Here is a 10,291-nt window from a genome sequence, read left to right on the forward strand (position 1 = left end):
GTAATTTTTTAACTACCATTTCAATCTCTTTGCTTGTTATTGGTCTGTTCAAGGTATCTAATTCTCCCTGATTTAAACTAGGAGGGTTGTATTTTTCCAGAAATTTATCAATCTCTTCTAGATTTTCCAGTTTATGTGTGTAATGGTATTCATAGTAGCCTTGAATTATCTTGTGTATTTATGTGGTGTCAGTTGTAATATCTCCTATTTCATTTCTTCTTGAGCTAATTTGGATTTTCTCTCTTCTTTTCATGGTTAATCTTGCTAGCGTTCTATCAATTTTATTCATCTTTTCAAATAACCAGCTTTTTGTTTCACTTATCTTTTGTATTTTGTTTGTTTGTTTCAAATTCATTTAGTTCTGCTCTGATCATGGTTATTTCCTTTCTTCTGCTGGGTTTGGGTTTGGTTTGTTCTTGTTTCTCTAGTTCCTTGAAGTGTGACCTTAGATTGTCTGTTTGTGCTCTTTCAGACTTTTTGATGTAGGCATTTATGGCTGTAAACTTTCCTTTTAGCATCGCCTTTGCTGTGTCCCACAGATTTTGATATGTTGTGTCACTGTTGCCATTCAGTTCAAAGAATTTTTTAATTTCCATCTTGATTTGATTTTTGACCCAATGATCATTCAAGAGCAGGTTATTTAATTTCCATGTATTTGCGTGGTTTTGAAGGTTCATTTTGGAGTTGATTTTCAGTTTTATTCCACTGTGGTCTGACAGAGTGCTTGATATAATTTGAATTTTCTTAAATTTATTGAGGCTCATTTTGTGGCCTATCATATAGTCTGTCTTCGAGAAAGTTCCATGCACTGTTGAAGAGAATGTATATTCTGTGGTTGTTGGATGGAATGTTCTGTATATATCTGTTAAGTCTATTTGTTCCAAGGTATAGTTTAAATCCATTGTTTCTTTGTTGACCTTCAGTCTTGATTACCTGTCTAGTGCTGTCAGTGGAGTACTGAAGTCTCCCACTATTATTGTGTTGCCGCCTGTCTCATTTCTGAGGTCTATTAGTAATTGTTTTTATAAATTTGATAGCTCCAGTGTTAGGTGCATATATGTTTAGGATTGTGATATTTTCCTGTTGGACTAAGCCTTTTATCATTATATAATGCTCTCTTTGTCTTTTTTAACTGCTGTTGCTTTAAAGTTTGTTTTGTCTGTTATGAGAATAGCTACTCCCACTTGCTTTTGGTGTCCATATTCCAAAAATGTCTTTTTCCACCCATTTACCTTAAGTTTGTGCGACTCCTTATGTGTTAGGTGAGTCTCTTGAAGGCAGCAGGTATTTGGTTGGTGAATTCTTATCCATTCTACAATTCTATATCTTTTAAGTGGAATATTTAAGCCATTTACATTCAACATGAGTATTGAGATGTGAGGTACCATTCCATTCATTATGCTATTTGTTGCCTGTATACCTTGGTTTTTTTGTTTTTGTTTTTGTTTTTTAAATTGTATTTTTGTTTTATAGGTCCTGTGAGATTTATGCTTTAAAGAGGTTCTGTTTTGATGTGTTTCCAGGATTTGTTTCAAGATTTAGAGCTCCTTTTAGCAGTTCTTGCAGTGGTGGCTTGGTAGTGGTGAATTCTCTCAGAATTTGTTTGTCTGAAAAAGACTGTGTCTTTCCTTCATATATGAAGCACAGTTTTGCTGAATACAAAATTCTTGGCTGGTAATTGTTTTGTTTGATGAGGTCGAAGATAGGGCCCCAATCCCTTCTAGCTTCTAGGGTTTCTGCTGAGAAATCTGCTGTTAATCTAATAGGTTTTTATTTGTAGGTTACCTGGTACTTTTGTCTCACTGCTCTTAAAATTCTTTCCTTCGTCTTAACTTTAGATTACCTGATGACAATGTGCCTAGGTGACGATCTTTTTGCGATGAATTTCCCAGGTGTTCTTTGTGCTTCTTGTATTTGGATGTCTAGCTCTCTAGCAATGCTGGGGAAGTTTTCCTCTGTTATTCCCTGAAATAAGTTTTCCAAACTTTTAGATTTCTCTTCTTCCTCAAGAACACCGATTATTCTTAGCTTTGGTCATCTATCCTAATCCCAGACTTCTTGGAGGCTGTGTTCGTATTTTCTTATTCTTTTTTATTTGTCTTTGTGGAGTGGGTTAACTAAAAGATCTTGTCTTAGACCTCTGAATTTCTTTCTTCTACTTGTTCAATGCTATTGCTGAGACTTTCCAGAGCATTTTGCATTTCTATAAGTGTGTCCATTATTTCCTGAAGTTTTTATTGTTTTTTATTTATGCTATCTATTTCCTTGAATATTTCTCCCTTCACTTCTTGTATCATTTTTTGGATTTCCTTAAATTGGGCTTCCCATGTCTCTGGTGTCTCCCTGATTAGCTTAATAATTAACCTCTTGAATTCTTTTTCAGGCAAATCAGGAATTTCTTCTTGGTTTGGGTCCATTGCTGGTGAGTTAGTGTGATTTTTTTGGGAGTTATAAATAACTTTGTTTTGTCATATTACCAGTTTTGGTTTCCAGTTCCTTGTCATTTGGGTAGGCTCTGTCAGAGGGAGGGTCTAGGACTGAAGGCTGTTGTTCAGATTCTTTTGTCCCACAGGGTGTTCTCTTGATGTAGTTCTCTCCCCCTATTCCTATGGATGTAGCTTTCTGAGAGCTGAGCTGTAGTGATTGTTATCTATCTTGTGGATCTAGTCTTCCAGACTCCGGGTTGGTACCGGGGGTTGTCTGCACAGAGTCCTGTGATGTGAACTGTCTGTGGGTCTCTCAGCCATGGATACTAGCATAGTATTTAGGGTGTCTCCCAGCTCCCTCAGGAGCAATCTGCTTCCATCAGGGGGTCTGTGGGTCCTCTCTATTTTCGTTTTAAAGGCAGACTTTGTAATAGGACACACTAGTGGGCAAGTTATAGTTGTATACTGATAAGCAAATTGTTTAAATTATTTGAATCCAAGTTTCCTCATATAATCACAAGGTGAGGTCCCACAATAGGTCGTCTGCAAGCTGAGGAGCAAGGAAGCCAATCTGAGTCCCAAAACCCTAAAAGTAGGGAAGCCAACAGTGCAGCCTTCAGTCTGTGGTCAAAGATCCAAGAGTCCCAAAACTGAAGAACTTGGAGTCCAATGTTCAAGGACAGGAGGCTTCCAGGATGGCAGAAAGATGTAGGCTGGGAGACTAAGCCAGTCTCAGGAAGTGGCTTAAATTAGGTGATCTGGGATGGTTTTCTGTGGAGCTGACATTTCAGCAGGTACCTGAATTCAGACCTGGAAGTAAAAGAAATTCAGAAAGAGAGAAGCAAGGGCAAAGATCCTGAGGGAAAAAAAAAAAAAGAGCTTGGTGTGCTGATTAATTCATGAATAGCAAGGCAGAAGAGGAAGAAGCAGAATGAGAGAGAGCATGGTAGAAGACCATGTCTGAGAAGTTAGCTGAGGTCAATCATGAAGAACCCTGCAGGTCATGGAGAGAAGCTGGGACTTTGTTCTAAGAGATTTGGGGGACCCCTGAAGCAGTTTGATCATAGGAGAGACATGATATTCAAAGACATTCCCTGGCCTAGCTTTAGCATATCTAGTTAACCTTCTCTTTACTAATCCTTTACTTTTCTTTCATTGTAAATTGAGAAATTATAGTTATATGTTTATGGGGTAGAAAGTGATGCTATGATTTATGAATACAATGTGGAATCATTACATCATGCTAATTAACATATCCACCACCTCAAATACATATCAATTTTTGTGGTGTGGCTGGGTGCAGTGACTCACTCCTATAATCCCAGCATTTTGGGAGGCCAAGGCAGGGGGATCATTTGAGGTCAAGAGTTTTAGATCAGCCTGGCCAACATGGTGAAACCCCATCTCTACTAAAAATACAAAAAATTAGCTGGGTGTGATGGTGCATGCCTGTAATCCTAGCTACTCAGGAGGCTGAGGCAGGAGAATCACTTGAACCTGCGAGGCGGAGGTTGCAGTAAGCTGAGATTGTGCTACTGCACTCCAGTCTGGGTGACAGAGTGAGTCAGTCTCAAAAAAAAAATTGTGGTAAGAACATTTGAAATTTAGTCTTAGTAATTTCGAAATGCACAATACACTTATTACTAACTGTATTCACCACACTGTACAATAGATCTCATATATATATTACATATATATACATATATATACACACATACACATACACATATTGTTCCTGTCTAACTGAGGCTTTGTGTCCTTTGACCATCATCTCCCCATTCCCCCAACCCCCAGCCTCTGGTAACCAGCATACTACCCTCTTCTACCATGGGTTTCATTGTTTCAGATTCCACATGTAAGTGAAAACATGCAGTATTTACCTTTCTGTGCCTGGCTTATTGCAGATCATCTCATTAGATGCAGAAACATCATTTGACCAAATTTTATTTCATAATAAAAATCCTCAACAAATTAGGTACAGAAGGAATGTACCTCAACACAATAAAAACCATATATTATAAGCCAATAGCTAACATTATACTCCACAGTGAAAAATGGAAATTCTTTCCTCTAAGATCCAGAACAAAATAAGGATGCCCACTTGAGCAAGATCCAGTGCTGTGCTGGTCTCAGGTCTAATAGTGATGGTGGCCACAAGGCTGCTTGTGTCAACCCTCACCAAGCTCCAGGCACCTCAGCACAGAGAAAGAGAGACTCCATTTGTTTGGGAGAATGTAAAGAAGAGAACAAGAGTCTCTGCCCAGTAATCCAGAGAATTCTTTCAGATCTCATTCAAGACCACCAAGGTGATGCCTCTACAAGTCTATAAGAACCATAGCATTACTGGGCTTGGGGCACCCCTTAATGCAGAAAAGGCTGCAGTTACCAAAAACTTAGATCATAATACTAAAATCCCTTCAAATGCCAGGAAAGCCTTCCCAAGGAGGATGGCTACAAACAAGCCCAGATTACAAAGACTACAATAAATACCTAACTCTTCAATGCCCAGACACTGACAAACACCACAACTTCAAGATCATCCAGAAAAACAAGACCTCATTAAACAAACTAAATAAGGCACCAGGGACCAATCCTATAGAGACAGAGATGTGTGACCTTTCAGACAGAGAATCCAATATAGCTGTGCTGAGAACATTCAAAGACACTCAACATAACACAAAGAAAGAATTCAGAATTTTATCAAATACATTTAACAAATAAATTGAAATAATTAAAAAGAATCAAGCAGAAAATCTGGAGGTCAAAAATGCAACTGACATACTGAAGAATCATCAGAGTCCCTTAATAGCAGAATTGATCAAGCAGAAGAAAGAACTAGTGAGCATGAAGACAGGCTATTTGAAAATACGTGGTCAGCAGAGACAAAGGAAAAAAGAATAAAAAAGAAGGAAATGCCCAAAATATCTATAAAATAGCTTCAAAGGGGCAAATCTAAGTTATTGACCTTAAAGAGTAGGTAGGGGGAGAGAGAGAGAGAGAGAGAGAAAGTGTGTTCAAAGGGATAATAACAGAACTTCCCAAACCTAGAGAAAGATAGCAATATTCAAGTAAGAGAAGGCTATAGAGTACCAAACAGATTTAACCTCAAAGCATTTACTAATAAACTTGCAAAGATCAAGGATAAAGAAAAGATTTTAAAATCAGCAAAAGAAGAGAAATAAATAACATACAATGGAGTTCCAATACATCTGGCAGCAGACTTTTCAGTGGAAACCTTACAGGCCAGAAAAGAGTGGCATGGCATATTTAAAGTGCTGAAGGGAAAATATATTTTATCCTAGAATAATGTATCTGGCAAAAATAGCCTTCATAAAGGAGAAATAAAGACTTTCCCAGACAAACAAAAACTGAGGCCTTTCATCAACACCAGAACTGTCCTACAAGAAATGCTAAAGGGATTTCTTTTGTTCGAAAGAAAAAAGGCATTAAGGAGCAATAAGAAACCATCTGAAGGTAGAAAACTCACTGGTAATAGTAAGTACACAGAAAAACAGAAAATTATAGCACTATAATTGTGCTAATTACTTATATTTTAAGTAGAAAGACAAAAAGATGAACTTATCAAAAATAATAACTACAACAACTTTTCAAGGTATACACAGTATAATAAGATAAAGTAGAAACAACAAAAAGTTTAAAAGTGGGATGACAAAGTTAAAATGTAGCATTTTCATTAATTTTCTTTTTGCTTATTTGTTTATGCAATCAGAGTTAAGTTGTCATCAGTTTAAAATAATGGGTTATAAGATATTATTTGCAAGCCTCATAGTAACCTAAAATTAAAAAGCATACAATGGATACGCAAAAAAAATAAAAAGCAACAAACTAAATCATACAACCAGAGAAAATCACTTTCACTGAAAGGAAGACAAGAAGGAAAGAAAGAAGGAAGAGAAGACCACAAAACAACTAGAAACAAATAACAAAATGGCAGGAGTAAGTCTTTACTTATCCATAATAACACTGAATATAAATGGATTAAACTCTCCAATCAAAAGACGCAGAATTGAATGGATTCAATGGATTAAAATTAAATTTTAAAAAGCAAGACCCAATGATCTGTTGACTACAAGAAACATACTTCATCTATAAAGACACACAAAGACTGAAAATAAAAGGATAAAAAAAGATATCCCATGCAAATGGAAACCAAAAAAGAGCAAGAGTAGCTACACTTATATCAGACAGACTAGGTTTCAAGACAAAAGCTATCAAAAGAGACAAGGAAAGTCATTATATAATGATAAAGGAATCAATTCAGCAAGAGGATATAACAACTATAAATATATATGCACCCAACACTGGAGCACCCAGATATACAAAGCAAATATTATTAGAGCTTGAGAGAGACATATCCCAAGACAATAATAGCTGGAAACATCAACACCCAACTTTCAGCATTGGACAGATCATCCAGACAGAAAATCAACAAAGAAACATCAAACTTAATCTGCCCGATAGACCAAATGGATGTAATAAATATTTATAGAACATTTCATCCAACAGCTGCAGAATACTCCACACACTTCTCCTAAGCACATGGATTATTCTCAAGTATAGATCAGGATAGGCCATATGTTAGGCCACAAAACAAGTCTTAAGACATTCAGAAAATTGAAATAATATCAAGTATCTTCTCTGATCACAATTGAATGAAACTAAAAATCAGTAGCAAGAGAAAATTTGGAAACTATACAAACCCATGTAAATGAAACAATATGCTCCTGAATGACCAATGGGTTAATGAAGAGATTAAGAAGCAAACTGAAAAATTTCTTGAAACAAATGATAATGGAAACACAACCTATCAAGACCAATGGGATACAGCAAAAGAAGTACTAAAAGGGAAGTTTATAAGTGCTTACACCAAAAAAGAAGAAAACCTTCAGATAAACAACCTATTATGCAACCTACAAGAGCAAATCAAACCCAAAGTTAATAGGAGAAAGGAAATAAAAATCAGAGCAGAAATAAATGAAATTGAAACAAAGAAAATATGAAAGATAAACAAGGCCAGGCACAGTGGCTCACACCTGTAATCCCAGCACTTTGGGAGGCCGAGACGGGCAGATCACGAGGTCAGAAGATTGAGACCATCCTGGCTAACATGGTGAAACCCTGTCTTTGCTAAAAAAAAAAATACAAAAAAATAGCTGGGTGTGGTGGTGGGCACCTGTAGTCCCAGCTACTCAGGAAGCTGAAGCACGAGAATGGCATGAACCTGGGAGACAGAGCTTGCAGTGAGCCGAGATTGTGCTATTGCACTCCAGCCTGGACGACAGAGTGAGACTCCGTTTAAAAAGAAAAAAAAAAAAAGATAAACAAAACAAAAAGTTGTTTTTTGAAAAGATAAACAAAAATGGCAAACTTAGCCAGACTAAGAAAAAAAAGAGACGACCCAAATAAATAAAATCAGAGATGAAAAAGGAGACATTAAAACTGATACTACAAAAATTCAAAGGATCATTAGAGGCTACTGTGACAAACTATATACCAATAAATGGGAAAACTTAGAAGAAATGGATAAATTCCTATATACATACAACCTACCAACATTGAACCATGAAGAAATCCAAAACCTGAACAGACCAATAACAAATAATGAGATTGAAGCCATAATAAAAATTCTCCCAGCAAAGAAAAACTCGGGACCTGATGGCTTTACTGTTGAATTCTACCAAACAACGAAAGAAGAACTAATACCAATCCTGCTCAAACTGTTCCAAAAAGCAGAGGAGGAACCAATACTTCTAAACTTATTCTACGAGGCCAGTGTTACCCTAATACCAAAACCAGACAAAAATACATTTAAAAAAGAAAACTACAGGTCACCATCCCTCATGAACATTGATGCAAAAATCCTCGACAAAATACTAGCAAACCGAAATCAACAACACATTAAAAAGATCATCCATCATGACTAAGTGAGATTTATCTATGGGATGCAAGGATGTTTCCTCCTATATTTAGAACACAACAAAGATGCTCATTTTCACCACTGCTATTCAACATAGTACTGAAAGTCCTAGCTAGAGCAATTAGAGAAGAGAGAAATAAAGAGCATCCAAATTGGGAAGGAAGAAGTCAAGTTATCCTTGTTTGCAGATGATATGATCTTATATTTGGAAAAACCTAAAGTTCCCATCAAAAAGCTATTAGAACTGATAAACAAATTCAGTCAAGTTGCAGAATACAAAATCAAATACAAAAATCAGTAGCATTTCAATATGCCAACTGCAAATAATCTGAAAAAGAAATTGAGAAAATAATCCCATTTACAATAGCTACATATAAAATTAAATACCTAGGAATTAACCAAAGACGTGAAAGATCTCTACAAAGAAAACTATAAAACACTGATGAAAGATATTAAAGAGCATACAAAAAATGGAAAGATATTTCATGTTCATTGATTAGAATAATCATTATTGTTAAAATGTCCATATTTCTCAAAGCAATCTACAAATTCAGAGCAATTCCTATCAAAAATACCAATGACATTCATCACATAAATAGAAAAAACAGTTCTAAAATGTATATGGAATCAGAAAATACCCAGAATAGCCAAAGCTATCCTAAGCAAAAACAGAAAAACTGGAGAAACTACATTACCTGACTTCAAATTATACTACAGAGATATAGTAACCGAAACAAAATGATACTGGCATAAAAACACATATAGACCAATGGAACAGAAGAGAGAAACCAGAAATAAATCCATACATCCACAGTGAACTCATTTTTTACAAAAGTACCAAGAACATGCAATGAGGAAAGGAGAGTGTCTTCAATAAAAGGTGCTGGAAAAACTGGATATCCAAATGCAGAAGAATGAAATTAGACCCCTATCCCTTGCCATATGGAAAAAAATCAAATCAAAATGGGATTAAAGACTTAAATCTAAGACCTCAAACTATGAAACTACTACAAGAAAACACGAGGGAAATTCTCCAGGGCAAGGATTTCTTGAGTAATATCCCACAAGCACAGGCAACCAAGGCAAAAATGAACAAATGGGATCACATCACATGAAAAAGCTTCTGCACAGCAAAGGAAACAATCAAAAAAATGAAGAGACAACCCACAGAATGGGGTGAAATATTTGCAAATTATCCATCTGACAAAGGATTAATAACCAGAATATATAAGGAGCTCTAACGACTGTATAGGAAAAAATAAAATAATACAATTTTAAAATGGGCAAAAAAAATCTAAATAGATATTTCTCAAAAGACGACATTACAAACCACAAACAGGTATATGAAGAGGTGCTCAATATAATTACTCATCAGAGATATGCAAATCAAACTGCAATGATATATCATCTCACTCCAGTAAAAATGGCTTTTATCCAAAAGACAGGCAATATCAAATGCTGGCAAGGATGTGGAGAAAAAGGAACCATTGTACACTGTTGGCGGGAATGTAAATTAGTATAAATTAGCCACTATGGAGAAGAGCTTGGAGGTTTCTCATAAAGCTAAAAATAGAGCTACCATATGATCCAGCAATCCCACTGCTAGGTACATAGCCAAAAGAAAGGAAATCAGTGTATCAAAGAGACATCTGCACTCTCATGTTTATTGCAGCACTATTCACAATGGCCAAGATTTGGAAGTAACCCAAGCATCCATCGACAGACAGATAAAGAAAATGTGGCATATATACACAATGGAGTACTATTCAGCCATTAAAAAGAACGAGAACCTGTCATTTGTAGCAAGTGTATGCAAGTGGAGCTCATTTTGTTAAGTGAAATAAGCCAGGCACAGAAAGACAAACTTCACACGGTCTAATTTATTTGTGGAAGCTAAAAATTAACAGTTGAACTCACAGAGATAGAG

The 10,291-nt window shown here is 36.1% G+C and overlaps 1 protein-coding gene across 3 annotated transcripts in view; it reads left to right on the top strand.

Annotated features, from left to right (window-relative positions):
• The window catches only part of KCNQ5 (potassium channel, voltage gated KQT-like subfamily Q, member 5), a 565,034-nt gene that overhangs the window by 454,589 nt on the left and 100,154 nt on the right, over positions 1 to 10,291 (top strand). The gene's annotated exons all lie outside the window — the stretch shown is intronic.

The sequence above is a fragment of the Mandrillus leucophaeus genome, unplaced genomic scaffold (assembly GCF_000951045.1).
Source record: "Mandrillus leucophaeus isolate KB7577 unplaced genomic scaffold, Mleu.le_1.0 Scaffold300, whole genome shotgun sequence".
Classification (NCBI taxonomy): domain Eukaryota; kingdom Metazoa; phylum Chordata; class Mammalia; order Primates; family Cercopithecidae; genus Mandrillus; species Mandrillus leucophaeus.